At 33.8% G+C, this 26,367-nt stretch overlaps 1 protein-coding gene across 4 annotated transcripts in view; it reads right to left on the bottom strand.

Annotated features, from left to right (window-relative positions):
- The window catches only part of EndoA (SH3 domain containing GRB2 like, endophilin-A), a 241,762-nt gene that overhangs the window by 123,904 nt on the left and 91,491 nt on the right, over positions 1-26,367 (bottom strand). The window lies entirely within an intron of this gene.

Genomic DNA, 26,367 nt, shown 5'->3' with positions numbered 1-26,367 from the left:
TTTGAGGTGTACTTCCTTGGAGACTACACTGGATTACCAAGCATGCTGTCGAGGTGACGCAAAGATTAAGCATCATTGTCCCTTTAAACGTTCAATAGATGCTGATTAATTGAGGATGGCCTCGCGCACTCCTTCCCACGAATCTCTACTCGGAGCTAACTCATACGGATTTCGCGGGGACCTGTCGTCCCATTCACCGCTGGCGGACTCTCCAAACACATTGACCATATGACCATATGATCAAGGTTCTTCAATGCTTTTACACATTCTGCCTCCTTGCCTTAGCCCCATCATAGCCCTGGTGATTGACAAGGATCCATGCTCATCAGACGTGACATGTTTAATGTATATCCTATATACATTTCATGTTTTAATTTTAAATAAGTTTGTCAAAATCACCCCTACCGAAGATCCATCCACGCAAAGTGCCGTCTGTAATTTTAGGTAATTTGGTAGTCTTCGAAGGCCTTTTACAAGAATACCGGAACTCTAATGCGGGGTGATATTTGTCCTCATATACGAGGGAAGAATCGCTATGTATGACATATAATTCAATTTTACACCCTTTTTATTACACCCTTTTTTTACACCCTGTTTTGTTACACCCTGTATAAATGCCCACCGGCCGTAAAAAGTCTATCAATTCAACGTTCACCGTTCGATGTGCAGCTCCCATGCAAAATAATACGATTAAGTACTTGCGTGTAAAGTGAGGTTCCGATACAAAATATGATTACGTACTGGCAAGTACAGTGAAGCTCCGATACAAATATGATTAAGTACTCACATGTGCCCTGATACTCCGATACAAATTTAATACGATTACGTGAAAACCATACACGTGCTGACAACCGCCTCAAATCAGATTCAAGCCCTGGGAGTTTTGCCGACAAATAAACGTCTGGTTTTTTCACAAAAACGAAATTACGATTTTTTTATGCGGCTCGCATGGTATCGAATTAAATCGACATAATGTTGTGTAAAGTGGATTTACTTTTTATATAGTTTCGGTTATAATAAGAAATACGATTTGTCACAGAACAAGTAAGTTATAGACCTATGAAATATTAGATATCTATGAAAATCGTTCATACCAAGTAGGGTCCGATAAGTCTGAAGCAGCAAAAACACTAAAACAGCGAGCATGGCATATTGAAATTTAAACAGCTTGTTTTAATCAGTTTTAATTTAGGATATTTTAAGCATGTCCATAAGCTATGGATCTTTGAAATACCGACGTTTTATTAATTCGTGATGTAGTTTTATTGTTAATAGAAAAAATATTGCGAAAAAATATTGTTAAATCTTCTGTGAAATGATATGAAAGCGCGATGACCTGTTTTGCTTGGAATTTATCATTTCCTGAATGGATAATATTACGTTTAAGAGAATAATAAATTAACTAAGTAACTAACCATCACGCCGTTTCCCCGCAGGGGTAGGCAGAGAGATATTTCCAAGAGGGACCAACTTATCAATGATCTTAGCTTTGGAGAGAATGACTACACTCTTTAACCACCTTTCTTCTGAGTTAGACATTTTTCATTGAAACTTCAGTGACTTCAAGAAGGCATTAAACATTTTATTTAACACAGGATTATGAACTGATGTGTTTTAGTGAAATTTTATTGGCTACACCGTTTCACAAGAAATAAATAAACTTGAGAAGCAAAATAATGGCCAGTTAATATATATTGAGTTGATGTATTATTTATCGCTCAGATTTCAAGCAATTTTTTTACCAAAAACAGAAACGTCCGTCGAGGTGGTAATGTATTATTACCAACAAATTACTATATTATCACAAATTAGGTTGTGACTAAGGTGAACACTATAAAAAGGGTGCTCTTATTGGAATACAACATGAGACGATGGTACAAACTGGTCCAATCCTTTTTACGTGTTGGGTACATTTTTGAGAATGGTTTTTCCTATTTCTATTCCTCATACCATACAAATTTGTGATCACTAATACTAACTCTGACTGTTTATGTTATAACACTATTCTATAATCATCTATATATGTGTCCACTTTCATTTGCTGTAATTGTTTATAAGTTTGTCAATTTCAAGTAACTACGAGTAGTTACTAATTTTGGAAAAATCTGTCCTTTTAAATAACGAAGAACGCCCACTATTATCGAACACAGGTGCCAGTTTTTATAATTTTGTAATTACACACTACTATACCAGATCTGTGCTGTTTATGCTAAGATACTGTCCTAATCATCTGTTTATTGATTTACAGTTATTTTTTGTAGTTTTTTATAAGTTTGTCTATAACTGTATTTTTTAAATGTAACTAACTTTAAGAAAAAAGGTAATCTTTGTATAGCCAAAAACACCCATGCGTGAACGCCAAAATAAAATATTTTTTTAAATGCTGTCGACTGAGAATGTCTACAAAATACCTTAAAATTCTTTACATATTAAAAAAATGCCCCGCAATATTTTGTCGGCCGCAACTCACCAAAGGTTTTACTAGAATTCCGCAGCACACCAAAACAGACCTACGTACAGAGAAACCGGGTTAATTTTAAAGGACTGAAGAAAGCTTGTGATTGAGCTCGCAGTATTATCAAAGGCGCAAAATGAATATAATTATTATTTAATTGCACGATATCTACGACAAAGTAATAAGAAATTGTGAAAAATCCAAATCAGATCCGGGCGAGCGATATTTATTTGCCAACAATTTTGTGTTGAAATTTTTCCATTAAAGCCTGTAAAATTGATGTTTACGGAACAAGGAAATTACACTACATATTGTACAATATTAGTAGATGTTTTGGTGAGGTGTTAAAGAAAATGCATAAGGTATTTTTTTTGAGGATATAAAAGTAAAGTCGAAAATCATGTAAATTAAAGATGTTCGTTGTAGTACGCAATGCCTCATTCATGTTAATTCACAGTAAGCCTTTTTTCGTCAGTCTGTAAATTTGTTTGTACGTTCCCTTTTCGGTTTAAGATGGTGGCCGTTTTAACGTTTCAGTAAAGATTATTTTTTCGAATGTAAAATCATGGTGTTTATTTGGACATTCTTACTCTCATTTTTTCAATATTATCGTACCTACCTAATGCCTAAAGAAAGTTGACAAAAAAAATTGTCATTGAGATAGTGACATTTCTTTGGACAAATTGTATTAGTCTTATTGGTATTTTTTTGAATGTTGCCTAAAATATATGGTTAATAGTGACAATGTAGCAGGTAGGTATTTAAGTACCTATTTTACATAAATTTTTCAAAAGAAATTTTGGTTATGACTCATTAAATAAGATAAAATTATTATTTTTTTATTAGGTACAATATTTTTTACAATTCAAGTTTTCCAGTAATGTAGGCCTCACTGGGTGGCTTGCCCGTGGTGAGGCCTTTATTAATTATTAATTAATCATTTTTAGTTAGTTCACAGAGTACATAATTATTTTTAAAAATTGTGAATTTCTCTACCCTTGAAAGGAATGCGCCGTTGCGTCGTCTAGAGGCACACTGGTTGCGTAGCACTGGGTTTAAGAATTCGTTGAAAGGAGCAGAATTAAACTGCGGAATTCAGCTTCACAGAATCCAGAGAAATTCCATATCGATCCCACGAAAGTTTATTACGATCAACTCGGACTGAGGCGGTTTAATAAACTAAAGGGAAGGGGCTACTTCACTAATATCTGCTTTACACGATACTTGTTTCATACTGATCCCCATGTCGACCCATACGAAAAATTTTCACTTTTCCCAATCATTATTTTCATACTTTGATGATTTAATACAGAAAGAAAAAATATTTTGTGACGGTACTAAATCTTCAAAAAACGGCAACACCTTGAACATAACCATAGATAACAATCATGAAAGCATCTGTCACTGTCATTTTTGCGAGCTGTGTGCGTGCTTGGTCATTTATCCAATCGCTGTTTTTGTTTAACCGTTCTTCTTTGAACCTTTATCGTAATGATTTGTATAGCTGGCAAACACAGGTCTTGGCAAAATTGCCTACCTGATAACCGTATCTCGATCGGTACCATATTCGTATAATATTTGAGATGGAACTACCAAACCACAGCAGTGCTGATGCCAAAGCATCATCTGTCACAACCCTGTCTCTATTAATGAATTAAAAAGTTTTTTGCAACATGAAGTTAACACACGTAGATGTTATTTACTCTATGTGTTAACAGAACGTAATATATAGTTCTGGTGAATTATTTCCCCAAGACAAAATGTCAAATCATTAACCCGAAATTTACAAAACTTAAAAGTAATACACATTCATAATCAGTATAAGAAATATATATTTTAGGTTTTTTAAATATAAACCTGAATAAACATGGAACATTTTCACATAATAAAGTTACGTAAAACATTGAGAGATGGCAGAAACAACATGTCAAATCATCAAAAATACACGGAAATTCACAATACTTAACAGTAATATTCAATACATATTAACACTCGGTAATAAATAAATATGGTAGTCTTTTTATTAATATTTTAAATACAAATATATTTTAAATATAAAATGCACCATTTTCTCGTAATATAGTTACTTAAAACAATGAGATATGGCAGACGTCAAATAATGCCCACCATCTTAAACTGTACGATCATCGGTAATACCAAGACACGTCACTCACGGTACCAACTACCAAAACACGTCCCTTTTTTCATACAGATTAGACAAACTGGATGAAAAAAGGTATCGTGTAAAATGGGCACAACTAGGCGGGAGTGTGACGGAACAGATATGTATAATGGTGGTGTGCAAATCTTTCGTTCGCAATAGTGCGGAGATGGGGTGCGATAAAGAGCTTAACAAAGTAACAAACGAATTTAATTTGCCTAATATTGCTTACAGGAGAGGAAAGATTGGGAAAGGCCAAAGACTTACCGCTCGATCTGGTCTTCCATAGCCCCTGGTTCCTTTTACACAGATCAGTTCAAATATAATTGAGGCAATTCCTATTGACATTTTGTTCATATAACATAAAACAGTGATGTTCACTGAGGCGGGTTAAATGTTTCACTTGACGATGTGATATTCCAAAAAAATCACAACCGAATTCAATATTTTGCGGGTATTCACAACGACACGATAATTCTTCGCGGTGACCAAAATGTGACGATAATGTAACCTCGTCATTTGACCCGGATTAGCAGGAAAGGGGACAAGGGGAAAAGTGGGGGGGTGAAGGGTACACATTTAAGGCTATTCAATTAAAACCTCACGCGCAACTATATAATCTTGAGGGGAAATTTAATTTGATGGCCGACAATCATTGAGTTGCATTTAGTTAATGCCTCCAATCTATTAAATTACATTTTGGGTAGGTAGGTACTTCTACACACCGATATAAAGACGCCTTAACGCACTGAATTTCTGTAAATACTACCCGTCTTACTCACAATAAATAATACGGGGTTATAAGAACGGGTTAGTAGAAAACGTTACTCATATTCAGGCACTTGCGTACTGCGTATACCGGCCGTAATATGGAAGCATTAGTAGTTAACAGATGTTTAAACCGCCCGCTCCCAGGAATAGGAACATATTACGATCGAAGTAAGACGGAGATGAGGGATTTTGTTATCAATCTTGGATCTTGTTAAAGCCTTTGATACTGTATCTCACTGAATACTTCTGAAAAAATTCTTGCAGATAGGAATTAAAGGTATTCCCCTTAAATGGTTTGAGAGCTATCTAACAAAAAGGTCCAAGTCAACTATCATCAACTCCTCCAAAGAGCATAGAAGTACTAGTTTTTCAATCACCTATGGTGTTCCCCAAGGCAGTGTTTTAGGCCCACTTCTCTTTCTGATATATATTAACACGCTATGCAATTTAAATACTGGTGGCACTATACTATAATTTGCCGATGATACGGTTATCGTGTTTGAAGATGAAAATTGGAATGCAACCATTGAAAAAGCAAACTATGGCATAAATAAAGTAAAACAATGGCTAGATGCCAACCTCCTCACTCTCAATATTGATAAAACAAAATACCTACTTTTTCCATACGTAAGCCCAATCTCCCTCAAAACTATCATAAACTTACCATCCATTCATACTGGTGAGGTATCTCACCATGCCTACATCACCTCACAATAATTGCTCATGCGAGAACCTAAAAATATCTAACGAAATCAAATACTTAGGTGTTATTATAGATGATCAACTGCGCTGGAAGGCACATATCAATTATACAACAAAAAGACTCCGCAAATTATGCTACATTTTCAGATCTATTCTTAACCTAAAAACATTAAAATGTGTCTACATTGCACTCTTTCAAGCAATTGCTACATGGGATGGGGAGGTTTTGCATCAATTCTCCATCCCATGATTTTAACTCAAAAACTATTGCTAAGGATAATATTCAAATGTCACCCGTCTCACCAGTCAGCGCCACTTTAAAAAAAAAAAAATTTTAGCTATCGAATATGGAAAAAAATATGAAAAAACACAACAAAATATGTGTAATTCCTCCAACAAAAACAGCATTCGCCCAGCGACAATTCTCTTGTATTGCTCCCAAGATATCCAATTCACTCAATTTAGATACCATAAAATCGGAAACTGACCATCTTTATATAAAAAAAAATATTCAGAATTGGCTATTGGTAAAGGCAAGGAACTATTTCAAAGAATGTCTCGCGTCATTAAATTAAATTAACTGCTCTTTTCTTCCATTCTAATTCTATTTTGTGAAAATTGTGAAAAAAAACTTGTATAATGAATAAAGAAAAATATATCAAAAAAGATCAAAAACTATTCATATTCATTACAAAAAATGTTAGACACCACTGATATGTGTCTTGTACTTAAAGAGTGGCACTAGAATTTGTTGAGAAAATATTGTGACAATAATCGTTCACTCTAATATTTCAAATCGTAATTCAAACAAGAATTTTTACTAAAATTGGTGAATAATAATATATCTTTCTCTAAAATATTTATATCTCTTAGTTTATATTCAATTATGTATTATATATATATTTCTAAATATGTAACACAGCTAATTTTTCCTTAAATATGTTTACTTTTTTTCATCTCTTTTTTTTCTCTTTCTAATTTCTTATGTTTTATTACACTTATACATATTTTATTTTACAACATGCTATTTTTCTACATCTTAATATTGTAAGTAGTCTTGTATATTTTATTTTGTATTTATTTAATTACTTTTTGTTTTACAAGATGCTATTTCTGTACATCTTAACATTGTAATTTAAAGCATTATGACTACCATAATACGGACATGAGCCTACTATGGTGGTTGTAAAAAACACAAAAAATTGAAAATCAGATTTTATGAATAAAGAAAAAAAATGGTTGATTTGACAAATATCGATCGGTCGCGCAACTAAAATGCAAAAAAGCAGTAACACCCATTTGCAGTACTATCAGAGGAATATTTTTAATCGAAACATCAATTTACCTAAGCAAATACGGAACGCAAATATGAATTGGCCGTATGGCGAAGCAATTCAAAACAGACCGGGTCAATGACATTACAAATGGCATCTGAAGAAACGTGAAGTTATCAACAAAACGCGAAATGCGAAAATGACCGTGTTCTCGAGGTTTGGAACAAAGTAGATCCAAACTAAAAAAATATTACATGAAATTATTAATGTCAAATTTTTAACCCCTATCAGTATAAGCAGTACAACAGTATTTACCCTCTTCCTCGTGTAACTATACCAACGCTGAAGCGGTGTATATTGGGAATCTTTATAAGTAAGACTGGTCGTATTTACGTATGTATATCTGTATGTATAAGAACTGGTCCAGAGGTTCAGTTTTCTCACAAAGAAGATGTTTATTACGATATCGCCCTGGCGAGAAATTACTTTTCAGAATCACGAACGTTGCCTTTGGTTTAAACATATACAACTGGGTTGAGAACTGAATATACAGGTTCATCACAACTAACCCCCCATTTGAATCCTTCTACCACTCTCATATTACATTCTTCCACTCTAATTCGATAATAGAGGGTGTCATGGCCTGACTGGCAGGCAGGAAGGCAGGACGTGTTTAATTATAGAACCGACTCGCAAACACAAAATTCACTTAGTTTTTTTAATCGAAAAAATACGATGAGAGGTGCACGGAGAAAAACGGCTTTTTTATCACGATACTGTTCAAAATGTGACTGCCGCACAGTGGGCTGAAAATCGCCTTTCATAGACATAGAGACTTGAATTTTCAAGGGTATTTTTTTGGGCTAGAAATGGATTCTGCTGATCATTACTATGCTATAAAATTTCGTAAAAAGGAATTGCGTGTACAAATGAAGAGGTTATGATTTTTTAAAGAAAAAATTGTATGGCACTGACATTAAAAATGAGGCTATCTCTGGAATCATAAGGTTGGCCATTCTATCCTTACACACAGATTTACTACTATTTATTTGTATTTTTTTGACATACTTCGTATTGTGGCGCAACTTGCGATTTTATGATTGATGAGCTATAGATTTTATCAATCTAGTAGAAATTTATAATCAACCTGGCAGGAGTCAAAGAGACACATATTTTCGAAAAAGCTTGAAAAAGAATACCATTTCACAATATAAGGAAACAAAATTTAAGTTGACGAATTTATGATTGATGTGCTAGAGATTTTATCAATCTAGTAGAAATTTATAATCAACCTAGCAGGAGCCAAAGATACGCGTATTCACGAAAAACTTGCATGAAAATAGCATTTCACAATGTACGGAAACCAACAGTTAAGGAATTCGTGATTGAAGTGTTTGAGATGTTATCAACCTAACATAAATTTATAGTAATCCTAGCAACATAACAGCAGTTAAAGATACACATGTTCACGAAAAGCTTGCATGAGAATACAATTTCGCAATGTAAGGAAACCAAATTGCAGTTGACGGAATTTATGACGGAAGTTCTTGATACGTTATCAACCTAGTAGAAATTCGTTTTGTGACACTATGTTATACGAGATACGTAAATCATCTTTCGGCGTCAAAATGGTCATATTTTTCTGACGAAAAGCCAAGTTACGCGAGGAAACAGGATTTTAGTTGACGAAATTGATAATTGAAGCGCCAGAGATGCAATCAACCTAGTAGAAATGTATTTTCTGAATTGACTACGTATCATCTACTAGGCTTATAACGGTTATCACATTTTCATGAAAAGCTTTAGAATAGCTTGTATGAGAATAAATATTTACTTCGTAAGAATACATAATTTCAGTGGACAAAATGTATGATTGTTTACGAGTGTTTTATTGTAGAAGGACATTTTGTATGTGGTTTTACTTTGAGTGTAAGAGGATTAACTACGCTTTTTAAGTGCCAAAGAGTTTTCTGCCAACATAACAGGCGAAATGTTTTATGGATTATAACACAAACTGGCACAGCTCTGTTGGCAAAGTTTTGCAGAATCATGTTGAACCAAATGTGGACGAAATGGGGACACTGTTCCGTGCGAAAAAAAAACTCGAGAAAGCTTACATATTAATAAAATTTCATAAACTATCCGATAAAAGTTTCCAGAAGTCGTTAAATTTGTGCACATGCAGAGTGGATTTCGGGGAAATTTGTCGTTACGTAATTTTGGCACGGAAATAAAAAGAAGAAACAGTCTGAAGATTTTAAAACTATTAAAAAAATATAAAATTTTATCAAGTAGAAAATAATGATAAATGCAATTTATTGAAAGATGTATTTTATCAACCTTTAAGAGACGATTTTAAGGAAACCTTCACCAAACATACCATAAACAAATCGTAAAGACAGTTAAAATATGGATTGTCTTAAGAAAAAGATAGATTATATTCTAAGCTTTCGTCGATGGCGTTTAAGTGTCTCAACTGCTCCCAACCGTCTGGAGCCAGTAAGACTATGGCATCCCCAATTGGGGCATGTTGTGAGGCTGAACGTAGTGGGGATGGGAAGGAGATGGGAGGAGGATGGTGGGTGAGTGTCTGGCTATTCAGATCTGGTCACCAAACACAGCTAAAGCCAGTTTCAATTCTGAATGGTGGTCTTACACCAGGGCGATACTGAGAGTATCTTCCACTCTGGAACGTGCCGCAAGTATACTATATATTATTTTAAATTAATAAATTGTGAAATAACAGAAATTAATCAAATAAAATTTACTTGCGCACGCCGGTATTTGAACCCGCGACATTCGGCTTACTAGTCGAGAGCCTAACCCTTCGACTATGGAGGCCGTCAAAATAATAACGGCCGGCGTTAATTTAATTATTTCATTAATAATAACTTCAAAAGTGTATATTGTATAAGTGCTTTAAAATATTAAACGAATTATGTATATGTTTGCGCCCTCAATTCTTTCAAGAACTGAGTTTTTATACGGACAAAACTATTTATTCATTTTTATAATACGTATGTACGGGCGCAAATAAATAATTCTTCTTAATAAATTAAAGCATAAATTTGCAAAAAGTGTATTTTTATAAATAAATTAAAAAAATTAGCGCCATCTACGAAATTCCAGATTATGAAATATTTAAAGTTTACCCTTAAAGCTGCTGCCACACGCAAAGCTCACATCAAAAGTTAATGTACAGCGCATCATCTTTTCTACCGACACACGAGGCTATCAAATATTTCTTCCTATGGTAGGAGAGGGGGTCAGTTGAATTCGAGAGCGGCCGAGGAACATAATTTCATCTGTCAAAGTGACAACTTTATTTACTGACAGCTTGAGCACTTTTTCGAAATGGATGATACTTGTCGCCTATTGCTGGATCTGTTGGACAGCTCATCCTCAGATGATGATGCCGCCAACTATATAATTATAAATGCTATTTATAAGCTTTTAGATTTTAAACAATCTGTGAGTAAATAGCGCATTTTCACATAACCTGACATAACCTCTCCGTCGAATCAGGAAATTCGCAGTTCGCACGCCGATCGACGAAAGCGACATATAATAAATTATTGTAAAATAAGCTCAACTTTCGTCCAAGCCGTACAACTTTTATCAAAAAACCGAATGATATTACCATATAAACATACTGAGATTAAAAATATGATTAATTTTGAAAGGGCGAAAATTTGTTTACTTCAAATTCAAATATTGATTATATTTATATTTTAAATATATGTTAAGTATGTTTGCCAAATAAAGTTTTTTTTTATGTTTCTAAATTTACTAGCACACATGACGATATGAGCTAACATAATAAATAAGAAATGCATTATTAGGCTGCTTATGTCATGGCTGTCAAAGGGAACACGGAACTTAGTTGGTAGCTCCGTAATTAAAATGACCCCCTCTCCTTTTTACGGCGGAGAGGGGGACGCATAACTTTTCAAATATCGCGTCGGGAGCGGTTACGTAAAATAAATTCGGTTAGCGAAGTTCAGAACCACACTTATAGCGCGTTATCTTTTTACGTGTGTCGGGTCTGTATGGGATTGTATGACGAGCGCTATTGTGCTTTATATTATCTGTTGATGTGAGCTTTGCGTGTGGCAGCAGCTTAATTGGATAAAATTAAACAAATACTTCGATTAACCAGAACGCTCATTTAAATTATTGTACAACGGTGTCATAATAAATATAGGTGGTGGCTTATATATAACAAAGAACCCAAAAATCTAAAGTAACCTTTTAACATCGATTAAATCATCATCTAAAAAACATCGATTTGACTGACGTTTGAAATCAAACAAAACCAATATCCGTTACGTTGAAAAAGAGAGCTGTTTTTCCAATGATATTAATTTAATTGGTTATATTTATACAGAGTGTGAATTGTGTTACAAAATATCAGAATAATATCATTTCGCAAAGCCCAGCGTCATCAGATAAGGACACGAGCGTAACGAACTACCAGGAGTACATAATAAGCCGAAGGAAAGGCTACTAGGAAATGTTGTAAGGCGCCCGCGGGGGTGTAAGTGTTAGAGACTCGCACATGCGCCCCTGGAAGAATTGTTTCGATCGTCGGTGCTACTACCCCCTCTCTTGGCATGGTAAGGTCGCGGTTCTCCCCCTCGCCAACGAATAATTGCGAACGTCCAAGTTTAGATGCTAAAACAACGGCACGAAGTAAAAATGACATTCTAACAAAACTAGCACAAAAATTATTATAATATATCTCAAAACGTTTTTTGTTTTGGTGCTCCGGCTCGCTTCACACATTAGGAAAACGATTTACTTCTCAGCGTGCAAAGACTAGTTGTTCAAATTCCAAAATAACGCAACGAAGCCAAAAGATATTAACAAAACTTCTAAGTAAAAGTTTTTGTATCGAAAAAAATCAGGAGAATGATGTAATTCCCAACGTCGAGAGACGTCGTTTTTATTATAAATTTGACTTTCAATCATTAAGGGCAATCTTGGACATTTAAACAAAAAAATAATAGCACTACAAAACAATCACGTACAAATAAAAGGGAAAAATAATTTTAATTTCAATTAAAAATAAAACAACAAAAATTGGTCACCTGAAATATACATACAAATCACCACCTAGGATTCTTGCTGCAGAGTCTCCATCTTCTATCTTCGTGTCACCTGTTCCTATACTTCATTTTACTTAACTTAACTTCACTCTATTTTTGTAATATTTATATTTTCTGTAATACCTGCATCAACTGTAAAGCGCCCCTGAGGTGATATCTCACAAAAGCGGCGCTATACAAATTATCCAATAATGAATGAATGAATGAATGAAATTGAAAATATCTCCCGAGTAAAAATAAATGCCGCCGGCGGGAATGGAACTACAGCTATGCATAAAAAAACTTGTCTTATAAACATTAGTTTATCATTAAAAAAACATAGTAATAAATAGTTAATTTCGGGGGTGTTGAAACTTAGAAAGCAGGGAATACAGTAGGGAGTTCAATTGTAAGTTTTAACAATTCATGCATGGTAGAGAAAAAGAGATACCTTATTCAGATCCGAAAATAACGCAATGAAGCAAAAAGAGACGAGTTAAGTTTTCTTTTATAATAAATGCCTATATGTCCATTATACATAAATTAAATCACTTTTATTTGGTTGCCTCTGTCAGTCGGTACATCGGATGGTTGGTGTAGTTACCCTAATAACCACAACTAAATAACAGCCTAAGTCAGTACCACTAAATCTACACTGAACGTCAAAGTTTACTAGAAACTTTTGATTGGTTAAGCACCATGTTCAAACAGTCTTAACGTCTTGGCGTATTAAATTTTTCGATACATCGAAAATTGAAGTTAGTTCTTGATTGCTATAACTATTCGCAGGTAATAAATTTTCTTGGGTTAGAATAAATGGAATACAAAAGGTTACAATTGGGTAAAATGGGCGTTGGGGGAAATAGAGCATGTTTGAAACTAATCATACCCCAGTTCGTATTATACGGATTTTACGATTGGATGTAAGACATTTTTTGTACATAATTATAATCAGAGATGTGCAAAATGGGTACCCAAAACCATTTGAAATGCAAAATGGAAATGGGTCAAAACTTTTCCATTTGAAAATGCAAAATGCAAAATGGTTTTTAGAAAAGCATTTCAAATGCAAAATACCTATTTTCAAAATGCATTGAAAATGCAAAATGGTTTCTCAGGTCAAACAATTAAAATAATTATAGAATTTTTAAACAATTTTGTCATTTAATAATGGACATCAATGTAGAACAAACATATTAGAATGATGGTAAATCCAAAAACACCACGACTACAGATTATGAAACCACAAAAAATTTGTGCGGGACTAATATTGCCAACGTAAAAACATAGAAACTGCTATCTAACATTTAATATTACAGCGTCATGGCCCCATGTTCAGTATTTCTATCAGTATTTTTTGTAATGGTATCACTCAATTGCCAGGGCTCCTACCAGGGAGCAACTTGACAAATGTAAATTATCTCTCATAGCGAGGTTGAGGACCGACTGATATTTGGGGCTTATGAAAAAAAAATTAGTGGAGATAGTAGGAAGAATGTTGCAAAAAAGCATTTAAAATGGAAAATGCATTGAGAAAAGCATTTAAAATGCAAAATGCAAAATGGTTTTTAGAAAAGCATTTAAAATGCAAAATACCCATTTTGCATTTTGCATTTCCATTTGAAATGGATTTATTTGAAATAAAGCACATCTCTGATTATAATTAATATTACAGTAAGAAAAGGAAATAAAAAGAGGATCATTTAAATGTTATATTTCCGCCGCGATTAGGGGAAGATTATTAAATGGTAAATATTATTAAAGAACAGAGTTGAAACTAAACTCCTCTTAAGATACTTAAGAAACCTGAGGTAGGCAAAAATAGCTTCCGCAAGGTAATAAGCTAGGAATCGGGTTCCTAGCTTATTTCCTTTTGTTTATTTATCTTGCAAACTTCAAACCCGTGACAAAATGCCACAATTATTTGTCTCCAACATCAATTGGATCCAATTACAGTGCCAAAGTAGTCTGAAAATGTAATAATATGTAAATTGTACTGAAAATAATTGTTTCGGGTTTTCGCGGTGTTTTCGTCAAAATATTTCTACAAAGGCTCCTGAGGAGAGAAGGGCTAAAACGAGCCAATGTTGGTGTGCGTGAGGTTTAATAGCTATAATATTCAGTCAGAGTAAGTGTAATAAAGAGATGGGTTAATTACTGTCGCGTAGGATGAAGGAAAATCTTGCGGCAGAGGCTTTGTGCAAAACCACATAGTAATGAATATTTATTCATTCTATTTACGAAATAGATAATTCGATTCGAAGTAGAATTCTATTTTAATAAAGTGATTTATGTTTAGAATGTCATTTTGAAGATGCTCCTGGTACGGTGAAATCGGTCAAGTCAAAAATTATTTTACATTCATTTTTGGATGCTATTAAGTATTATTTTTATTTCTTGCTAGAGCAATCTCGATGAGTTACAAAACTCATTGTAGGACGAAAAGAACTTACAATACATAAGTGGGAGTTAATAGGTTCAATTTTACATACACAAAATTATAAATTTCACATACGAAACATCGCAAAAATAGAAAAATAATCATAATTATAAGTTTCACATACAAAACAGTAAAAAAATAGTAAAAGGGAGGTTAAGTAGTACAAATAAGAAGAAATAAAAAAAGGACACAGACAGGGATATATATACTCGTACACATAAGCGCAACCCCACAAATGCATTGGTAAAAATAAAATAAAATGAAACAAGACAAAAAACAGCACGAAGAGAATTATATATTTTCATTTTTATGTTTAAAAAAATATTCTTTTAAAGCCTTACTTTGATTTTTCGTATATGCTGGCTGTTTTTATACATATTTGGAAGAGAGTTATAGAGTGTGTAGGCAATATAGTTATTAATAATCGATAGTTTCGTATGGGGTAATTCTACCGCACGCAAAATTACGCAAAATTCCAAAACATATAAAAGTGAAAAGGATGAATCGAAAAAAAACCTTTAAACTTCAATCCCAGCGATGCCTTGTTATTTTTCCTTTAATAACCCGAGAGCATAACGCGTTTACGACCCTTACATCACCAAAGGGGTGTGGAATAAAGTAATAAAGTAAATGGATAAGTTTGTGGCTCCAACAAGACCTAAGTGGACGTGGGAGGGAAAATAATAAATCCACATCCGCGATTAAACAACGGTGATTATTTACCAGGTGATGAAAGTAAATCTTATTTCCGCACAGCACTTTTCATTAAACCTATTTAAAACTTTTTTTTCAAATAGAGAAATTGTAAATCATAACATTTAATTTTACGCCGCTTGGACCAAAAATACATTTTATTTAAAATAAAGAAGTAATAAACCCTCAGATTTAATTTTACTCCTTGGCGAAAATACTATTTTTTTAGTAGGTATATAAGTTATAAACCCTAAAATTTTATTTTACATATAGACAAAAATACTATTTTTTAAATAAAGAAGTTACCCTACGATTTAATTTTAAACCTCAACGAAAAAAACCGTAAAGAAACTAAAGAAGTTACAATACTTGAAGAAGTTACAAACCCAAAGATTTCATTTAACAACTGGACAAAAAACAATTTTGGATCAATTGCGCGGAAATTTATTTTAAATTACGAGTCCAAATGTCATAATTATAATTTTCAAAAGTAAAAGCACTGTACGCATGCAGAGAAAGGCCTCTTATTTTGAAGAACGCTTGTTTAGCCGGAAAATATAACAAAGCTCAATAGTATTTTCATGTTTTCGCCATATTACATCTTTTTATAATATCAGAGCTACCCGGGGCAACTACATAGAATAGGGTGACCGGATAAATCATCACAATGATAATTCATCACATTTTTAAAAAGTTATATAAAGTCATGGAAAGTGATGAAGAATAAACTTTATTAACTGGGTTAAGTAGGTTAGGTGAGGTTAGGTTTAATTTTTTTTTCATCGTTTCTAATGACTTTATATCACGTTTTGAAAGTGTGTTGAATTGTCACTGTGTTGAGTTATCATGGAACCATAGAATAGATGTGCCCAAATTATATAAATGCATTATCTGGTAAGACAGTACAAATTATTTAAATGCATTATTATTATTATATCTCATGCTTTAATTCTTAACTTTCCCCAAAGGCCTGGTTAGGAAGTTGTCATTCCACTCGGAGGCATATAATCATAAAACATGCTAAAATTGTTTTACTCCAAGTTTATTATGATTATATCTCATGCTTTAATTCTGTTCTTAAAATCCATGTAAAAGCCCAGTTGGCGTAAAAGTAAATAAAATATCTCGGAGCCTTATTATACATATTTACAAAAAAAATATTTAATGTTTGTGATGTGTCACAAAAAATTCAAATCTAATAATATTTCCTATTTTTTAGAAAGATTCCAGGATAGTAGACACACTGGTGAAAGACCGTAATTCAAAATCGAAATTATTTCACAAACCTACCTTTGTCTCTAACCTTCCCATTCCTATCTCCTTCCCATCGTTAACAGGTGGGACTCTTGTGCGGCATAAATATGTTTTTTAAAGTTAGGTTAGGAGACTGACTAACTAACCATCACGTCGTTTCCCACAGAGAAGACGGATCGCCAAACAACTCGGTCTTGGCACACACTCTTTGCTTCATTCACATTAATACATACTCTTCTATTATTCTATCTCGTGACATGGTTCGACTCAAGTATTTGATTCACTTGATCGTGCCATGTCTTTACCGGGCGGCCGGACTTTTTCTATCGTTCACATTTGCGTCATATATTATCTTTACACTCCTTTCTGCGTTCATTCGCTCCACATGTCCAAACCATCAAGGCGTCCCTTTCTTCATCATACTCACTACGCACACATCAGCCTTGCATTATTTGCAGATCTCTACATTTCTCACACGATCATACATGGTTTTACCACACATACATCATGTGTACATGCACAGCATTCAGTCTTAGGTTAAGTGAACGGTAATGTAATTGTTGTTTAATCTGCTAACTCGGTGTAAAATCCCGACGGAACATAGGTTAACCCTTTGCACTCCTAATTTTTTTTTTAATTACCTACTACCAACTCCTTAATTAATTTACAAAAAAGGGATAAAAAGTGGCCTCAATAAAAAGTTAAACAAAAAATTTTAAAATATGTAATTTTTATTACTCTTTCTTTACATAGAGTACAAAAAACATAGAAATATATAAAATTAACAACTTAATATGCCCTTATTCACTACTAACGAAATATTTGCTACTAAAAACAGTAAAAACAAATGTAAATACACAAACAGAACAAAATATTATGTGATAACAAGTGAATAGGTATAAGAATCCTTTGTTATGTGTTGGGAGAAATCCCTCAGCGCTTCCTATTGTTACGCAGGTAGACAGGCAAGTACCTACCTACTTACATGCGTCGCAACCAAATAACTGCGCAGTGCATTTACAAGGTTAAAAATAATACGATTTTAAAAATTATCTAAAAGGCGAAACTTGACGAGATATATGTATTTTGCGTATTCGGAATATTCAGAATGAGATATAAAGTGTTTAAAAGAAGAAAAAAATACATTTGATAATTTAAATTATTTTTCGAAATTGCGTTACTATAATGTCGAGTATGACTCGACATAGGAGTTGGTGTAAGAAATATAATGTCGAGCCACACTCGACAAAGGAGTGGTATGAGTTAAGCTAAGTCCTTCCGATTTGATCAAATGCCTTTATATAAATGTTTAAAAATAACACCCTTGTAGTAGTAGACAATTTATAGAAGTCAAAAGAGTGAAAATATATCAAGGCGCTCACATACGATCTGAATTATTAAGTTCCTAAAATGGCTTGTGGTTAAGGGGGTCTTAAAGAATTATTAACCCTTTCACACCGCCTCACAGTGGTCCCAAATCCCGATCTAGCTAGACAAAAATATTTTTTCATGGCATTTGATACAAAAGGGTCACAATGTAATAAAAAAAATACTTAAAAAAATATACATTTATTTAAGCCATTGTTGCAGATTTTTTAAAACAAAATTAATTACTAATAAAATGTCTATAGTATAATGGTTCGGTTAAGTCATAACGAAGCACTTATTTTAAGTTATTAGTTAAAAATATTTTTTTAACATAATATAAGAATAAAACCGAATGACATTTTTTGTTTATGAATTACTAGCCGAGTCGCTATCGTCACTATTATTAAATGCTAATGTTCCAACATTGGCTTTGTTAACAGACTTCTGTATTTTCTTCGCTAGAACTTCTGGATCCATAATAATTTTAAGACACCAGTAGATAAGACATTGCAATGTGTTGTTGATATTTTGGCAGCATCCCGTTTTCCATGTGACCTCAAGTTGATTTGAGTAGTATGAGAGAGTTCTTGTGGACTTCGAGATTTTCTTGTTTTGTTTTTTGACGAGCATAAACCAAATTCTTTTTCTGGTCTACCATGTAGTCTCTCATCACGCGTCTCTACAGGAAGAATAAATACTGTGTTAAGCCATTTTGCGTGTTTAAACTTCAATTTTAAAGTACTTCTTCCGACTTCAAACCATTTTCAAAATATTAATATAAACGAAGGGATTTTTTTCTTAAGTAAACTATCCTCGAGACTTTAAAAACTGTTTTTCTTCAATAAATATTTTAAATGTTCATAAACACACTGCCGTATTGCAGCACAATTCAACTTTGACGTGCCCTTTACTTCTAGAATGTCCAAAATATCTAAACGATAGATTGTAGGTAGAGGCTCTGTAAAAGACAAAAGAGCAAGTTTGAGCAAACAAATTTTATAAGATATTATACAAAAAGAATGGTTTTATATGAAACTAGTTTCGTTTGGTGGTACAAATCGGTACACGATTTTGAAAGTTTAATTAAACTTTGGCAAATAATTTTAAATATTGATACTTTTTTCACGATTTTTAATTAATAATTAAGTAATGTTGAATAGGAAAATTATAAAATAATTAAATTAAATTGAAAGAACATACCATAGACTTCAATTTTTGTATTTACATAATTTCTCTCCGATTTCAAATAACAACACTAAAGATCGAACAGCGTGCACACCCGAAAGCGTCCGACCGCTGGGCAAACGATAGGCACATCCGAAGTGTCGTGTTTACAACGTCGCCACGTATCGCGCGTATTGTTTTAATTTTTTTATCGATGTGAACATAATACTATGGACATTTTTCAATGTTGTGACAGTATTTTTGTACATAAATAAAAACATCGTTGAAATCTTTTTGTCTAGCTAGTTTCCTCAAAGGGGACCATAGTGCGCCTTATTGTTTCCACATATATAAAATATGTAATGCTTGATAATAATGATAATATATCAGAAAATTATTTGAAAATTTTTGGTATTTAATTTTTTTTTTTTTTTTAGAAATTGTTCTAAGTTAATTTGGCTTAACATTGGGCGTCAGAAGGTATTTTTTAAATAGTAAGGTAAAATAAACATAATACAAAAGTAATACAAATAACTGTAAGTAATCAATGACGGCAGAAATTCGATGAAACTCACAATCAGCAGATGTCAAAATATTTATCGTTGTTGTGGCGGGAATAAGGATTTCCACCGAGTGGAAAAAATAGTCGCCACAGAAAAGACTACAAGCTATAAGAAAACGAAAACATGACTTTTCTAAATCGCTACCGTTACGGAAAAAAAATCACAAAGTTCATGTTAATTTGAATTAACACTGGGGCTAAAGGGGTGAGACCCAATAACCACAAAGCAACCTTTAAGAATCATTCGCACACTACACAAAGTAAACAACTCATAAAAGTTTATCGAGTTAAAGCAAACTTTGTGAATTTATTAGAAAAAAAGGTTTTCATTAAGGCGATGCCATACGTAGTAATGCAAAATCATGTGTTTTTGGTTTGAAAATTTGGTCGCCTCGAAATGTTACAGATGCTTTAATTAAATACTGCGAGTAGAATACATCTTGGCCTTTGAAATAATCGAGTATTTTTTAGATAAGTCTTTTTATAAGCCCAGAAAAAAATAATGTATAAGGCCTATGAAAACTGCTTTAAAGTTCAAAATCTCCTACTTACAAACCCATTTTCGGTTATGGTTTTATTGTATAATGTGGCAAATTAAGTTATTTATAAAATGATCGAAAAACTTTTAAATATTTGTGCCTGAACATCCACAAAATAAAATAATAGGCACTTTTTGGCCATGTTTTTTGCTTGCATAAATCACAGGTAGATGATGTTAATCGGGAATTTAAGCCTTATCGCCATCTACGTAAGGTGTGTTATTGATAGCGGCTCGATTCAAAATATTACACGACGTAGTGCATCGCCTTAAGACAGACTTCTGATGAAAAATTGTCTTACTGAGTCCAGAAAATATAGCAATGAAACTGTACTGAACGTGCGACTGAATTGAGTATGAGAGAGACGGCATAAAAGCGAGACAACTCTAGGTGTCTTTTCATTATCACCTGTAATCCGATATAATAAATTGCGATAGTAAAAAAAAAACGATTGACTTTTATCCGGCCATTCTAACATCACAGTAAAACCTTAATGAAAGGGACCATTATAATATTATGTACAAAGGGGATTACAGTACTAAAATTAGGAAGTGGGTTGGTTCCCGGGAACCATTCATGATAACCAACACCTCGGCCACAGATCACCCCAAGTGGTTCGCTAAGTTTGGTGTTCTACACCCCTGCTAAGTCACCAAACCTCTGGTACATGGGGTTAGGTTTGTTCAGCTCTCGGTGGCGGATGTGTCTGCCCATCAACTGCGTGGCGGGCCGGATCGGGAAAGGCCTCTAATAATATTTCTAAATTGCCTGATTTTCATCAGATTTTATTTAATGAAAACGAATATATACATTTTGGCGACGCTTTTCAAAAGCTTATCATCTAAAAATGGCTCTTAATATAAAAAGATATTTAAATATTTAACACCGGCTGTGTGAACCAAATAATGATACATTTCTAGATTTCCCAGAAGAAAAATGAGCAGAGAAATCACGTAAAGGTCTATCAAAGGTATGGGAAACATGACCTTGCTTAATAGATGTTTTTCAAAGGGAGCTTTACGATACCTTGTGTGGCCATTTACAAAGGACCAAACAATACAAGTATAAAATAATCTCCTGGTCTCATCCAGTCTTGCACTTATCTAAATTGAAGAGATTATATGCTAATGCTAAGCTAAGCTACGTAGCTCGTAATAATCAGAAGTATTATTGACTATCTACTTTTGTTTATTGTTCGTTGTTTGTTTGGGACATCAAATACTTAACTTTAAATACAATGCAATAGGTAAGGTTAGTTTTTTTTTTAATATATTAACTCCACACAGGAGGCCCTGAAGAAAATAATTTCCCTCAGGGCCTATGTCATCTTTGGGGATGCTGGGTGGAGGAAGGAGTGAACATGGGTCTTGAAGAGTCCCATGTTGTAGGAGGGAGGAAACACAGAGGCCGGCAGTTCGTTCCACAGCCGAGCTGTTGAACTTAAGAACGAATCGTAGAAGCGACCCGTTCTCATGTGACAAATTTCAACTGTGTACAAATGTTGGGCGCGCGTTTGGAGTGTATCCCGACTACGCACCGGTGCCGAAGGGATCAATGACGCTAGTTCCTCAGAGCATCTTCCATTGTAATACCGATATAACAAGGACAGCATACCTACCTGACGCCTGTGCTCTAAAGATTGCAGTCCGTTTGTTAAGATTGGGGAATCTATCAAACGGACCGCCCGTTTCTGCACAGAGTCAAGGGTTTTTTTCAGGTATTTAGGGGCTCCGGACCAGAGATGGCTGCCAAATTCGACAGTAGGGCGCACTTGCGATTTGTACAGGGTCAGCAGTTGTGTACTATTAAAGTATCTGCGGGCCCTGTACAGTACGCCCAGCTTCTGAGAAGCCTACTTTACTCTAGCTTCGATGGAGCCCCCATACCTGAGCTGGTCACTTATAGTTACACCAAGCATATCAATAGAAGGCCTGTTCGGAAGATTGCTTCCGTAATCAGACAGGATTGGGTCTTTGAAGCATTAAATTCGACGAGATTATTTTTACCCCAGGAGGAAATACTCTCGAGATAACCGTCCATTCTCTGCTTCAAAGCCCTCCGAGCCGTTGGAGTTTGTGTGCCCTTTGGGGGCTTGTCAAACAAAAAACTATCATGAACTGTACTGTCATCCGCGTAACAATGAATCGGTGCACATGTCAAAAGGTCATTGATGTGCAACAAAAACAAAGTCGGAGACAGAACCGATCCCTGTGGGACGCCAGCATTTATGGAGTGCGAGGAAGAGGTGAAACCGTCAGCAACCGCCTGAATCGACCTATCCCTTAAAAAGTCAGCAATACACGTACACAGTTAGTAGCAAATTGCTAAGGAACATATCCAATAAAAAGAGGCAGGTCTGTCGCTTGTATCAATTCATTTTCACGATCAACACGTTCAACAAATTTGGTTTGTTTTATTCTTCAAGTGTGAAAACAACAATTTAAAACGATAGCTCCCTGATCGACGGGTAAGTTTACTGGCGGGTCTCTTACTAAATAATAATGTTACTATTCTTTAACCGGGGTTTACTCTCTCCAAAACCATCCTAAAAATGTAAAAGCCCTACTGGCGAAAATGAATAAAATAAATAATAAAAATCTAAATAATTATCTTCACAAACCTGAATAAAACAAAAAAAAATGCTTTCGAAACCAAAGGATATGTATCAATTAATTTGTATTTTAAAAGGAAATTGACATTTCACTCAATTGTTAATATCGCTTTACTCCAGTGTCATTTTCGAATCACCGTTGTGTCACTTCACACCAATGTCCAATTTAACTTTGCTTCAGTGTCAAAAAGCTTCACTCAAGTTTGTGACACTTAAATCCTCCATTTAAGAATGTGTCTACAAAGGAAAATTAAAATACAAAGCTGGACATTATTTATACTTATGAGGATAAATTAAAAATGTTACATTTTTCTGTCAAATTTGAATAATGTTTTAAAAATCACAAATGATAAAAATGTTATTATTTTTGCACAGTAATAAAATCGGAATTCGTAATGATGAAAAAATACTTGAATGAGAATTGTTTAAGAATAAATTTTGGCCGGAGAAATGGGAATATTTATCCGCTTCGTAGACCTAGGAACGTGCCTTTAGGGAGGGGGCTAATGAGACCTTTGACGAGGTCAACAGGCGACCTCAGGCACACTGGGGGACATTAGGACGCAGACGGAGCTTTCCCCGCCCACGGAGCTAATCAATAGGTCCTCAGGCGAGGATGTGAATCCATTATCAGCCTGCAAAAGCAATAAATATTTACAAGAAATTATAATGAAAATTTATAACAAATTTGCAACTTTATCGATGATTGTGTATCGAGGTTGTATTGCAGACCAACATCTGAGTAAATTTAACTAAAAATAATAACAGCCATTTTAGTATCTCATCGAGTGCGCTTAAAAAATCTGTCGTCATAAGTATTCTTAATGTTAATCAATATTTTAAAGGGATTATGTCGAAGAAACTATTAAGCAGAACATTTTTAGTTTATTTCCAAAGGAGAGAAACTCTACAACGATGAACTTTTGTTACTTTTGTTTTGCACAGGTATTATGTCTAGAATTCGAAGGCTTTATAGTATTTTTTCAACTCTAGAAGTAGAGTTAGTCCGTAACTATAGCAACGTAGGTACCAGAATGCCAGAAATCTGAATCCAAATAAATATTGGATATCCTTCTAGTACTAAGCCATCTATCCGCCACCAGAAACGTGTAAACAACTACCCTGATGTTTAACGGTTCACCGCAATTCGTAAGGGTTTATACTTTCAAAAAATTACCACAAGAAGTACTATCAAATTGTATCGTTGCGACGAATAGTAAATACATCTATATCGAACCGTATAATATTGTGAAAATTTCTAAAAAGGGTTCCCCAACGAGAGAGGTTTCGGGGAAAATGTTATGGGAAATGTCGCCAAGTGAGTGGAGATCGTGACTAATATATAAATATACCAACACGGAAGGGATTTGCGGTCAAAAATACGGTTTCGTATAGAATCCAGAAAGACATATAAAAATGTAATAACAATATACATAGAAATACATCTATCTCGTATAATAAGTAGAGTTTTATATTATAGTCTACACTCTACAGAAGGGGTCCGCGTGCTAAAGCCACCACAAGCAAAAAAAAATCCGATCAAAATTTAAAAAATCCGAGCACTGTGAGAACATATAATTAATTTCTGTTTGCCTGTATTGAGGTGATTTAAGATTTAATGAATTTTTCGTCTTTCAGATTGTTCTTGGAACTAATTTTACCTTAAATATCTCTTATGTTAACCGGGACTAAGTCATATAAAACTTCAAACTAAACAACCGAACTTAATCTCAAACCTAACCAAACCGCGACTTAACCTCGTCTAACGCGACCTGGTAACTGAATTAAACTAGTTTATAACTACGATCCCGCAAGATTCTAAACAAGGAAAGAGGGAGCTTTATAACACTTAACTTGCCATGTGCCACTTACCTACCACTGGTGGTAGTCGAATGCCTAAAAGAAATATGTTAAAAATTGTTACACTTGTTATTATTTGAACAGTCAAACGTGGATGTTAAAATAAAGGAATGCATATTCTTGGTATAAAGAAAGCCTTACTGTCGGGATACGAAACAAATAATACCTCAAAGGAAATTTAGTATTCAGTGGATGCTAACGAAACGTGCAAGTCGGGAAGAAAAATGTCTCGCAGGGATATTATAACGAAAACTCGATATAACGACGTCTGCTAGGCTGAAAATTGGTCTTACTTATTTTAAAATGGAGAATACTCCATTATTTAAAAGAATATCGACGAAACGATATATAGTTAGTAAGAAGTTAATAAAATATTTTAATTAAAAAATAATCAAGCCCTGGTTAGGAAAATGCGATAGTGGAAGCTTCGACATAAAACTTATGCTTATAAAATCTATTCTCTCACCTAAGAAACATCGGGAGTTCCCCGAGACTCTCACTTGGGCCCCCTTCTCTTCATCATAAAAAAATTTGTTTTGCATGATTTTGAATGTATTATTCTATCAAATACTTACTAACGGAGGACTTACAACGCACAATGACAATTTTAAATAATGTAGTTATCATTTAATAAAAACACGGATGAACTTTCTGAAAGGTGTAAAGTTAATCAAAAAAATCAGGTAAGACCAAATTGATAAGTTAATAACAAATAAAAATCTGATATATTAATACAATAATGGACTTTACATGTCTACCAGCAAAAAACTGCAGCAGAAAATAGAAGCTGTGCAAAAGCGAAACGGGTACAATACGCTAACATATTCAGCGGTTTTTCTTCGGAAAGTTGTCTTGAGGCAATTTTATGTTACTAATAACAATCACAGAAGTAATAAAGCTTTATTGGAAAATCGGTTATTTCGATAAACTGGATATCCGTAAGTCCTTCATTTGTCACAATACACTCCCGCAAAGACTTATACTTGAAAATTTTATTCAGAATTCAATTTAACTCATATTTAATTTCATAAAATTTTAACCATTTAACCCTTGACGATTTTTTTGACGCTTTAATAAAATAAACGCAGACCGTACAAAATGGTTGAACTTAAAAATATATATTTCATGTGAAGAAAAAATAAGTATTTTGATCCTTCGACGTAAGACATTTAACATTAAATTAACAATATTCAACAATATATGCTCAAAAAATATTAAATTTGACACTTTTTTAAAGAAAACTGCAAGATATTAGAACAACATTTCAATTTCAAAACTGGACAAATAATCATATTCAAAATACCTACCACTGTCTAAGAATAATTTTAACAATATTCTTTTAAATCCAAAAATATAGAATATAGATATTAATATTATAATATTTATAATTTCGGCCTTTGTTGTTTTTCTTTCTTCTTTCCTGTTT

This window comes from Hesperophylax consimilis, chromosome 2, assembly GCF_061612785.1.
Source record: "Hesperophylax consimilis isolate HC1 chromosome 2, BYU_Hcon_1.0, whole genome shotgun sequence".
NCBI classification, from domain to species: Eukaryota; Metazoa; Arthropoda; class Insecta; order Trichoptera; family Limnephilidae; genus Hesperophylax; species Hesperophylax consimilis.
Note: the sequence above shows the minus strand (reverse complement) of the source record. Positions and strands in the feature narration are given on the sequence as shown.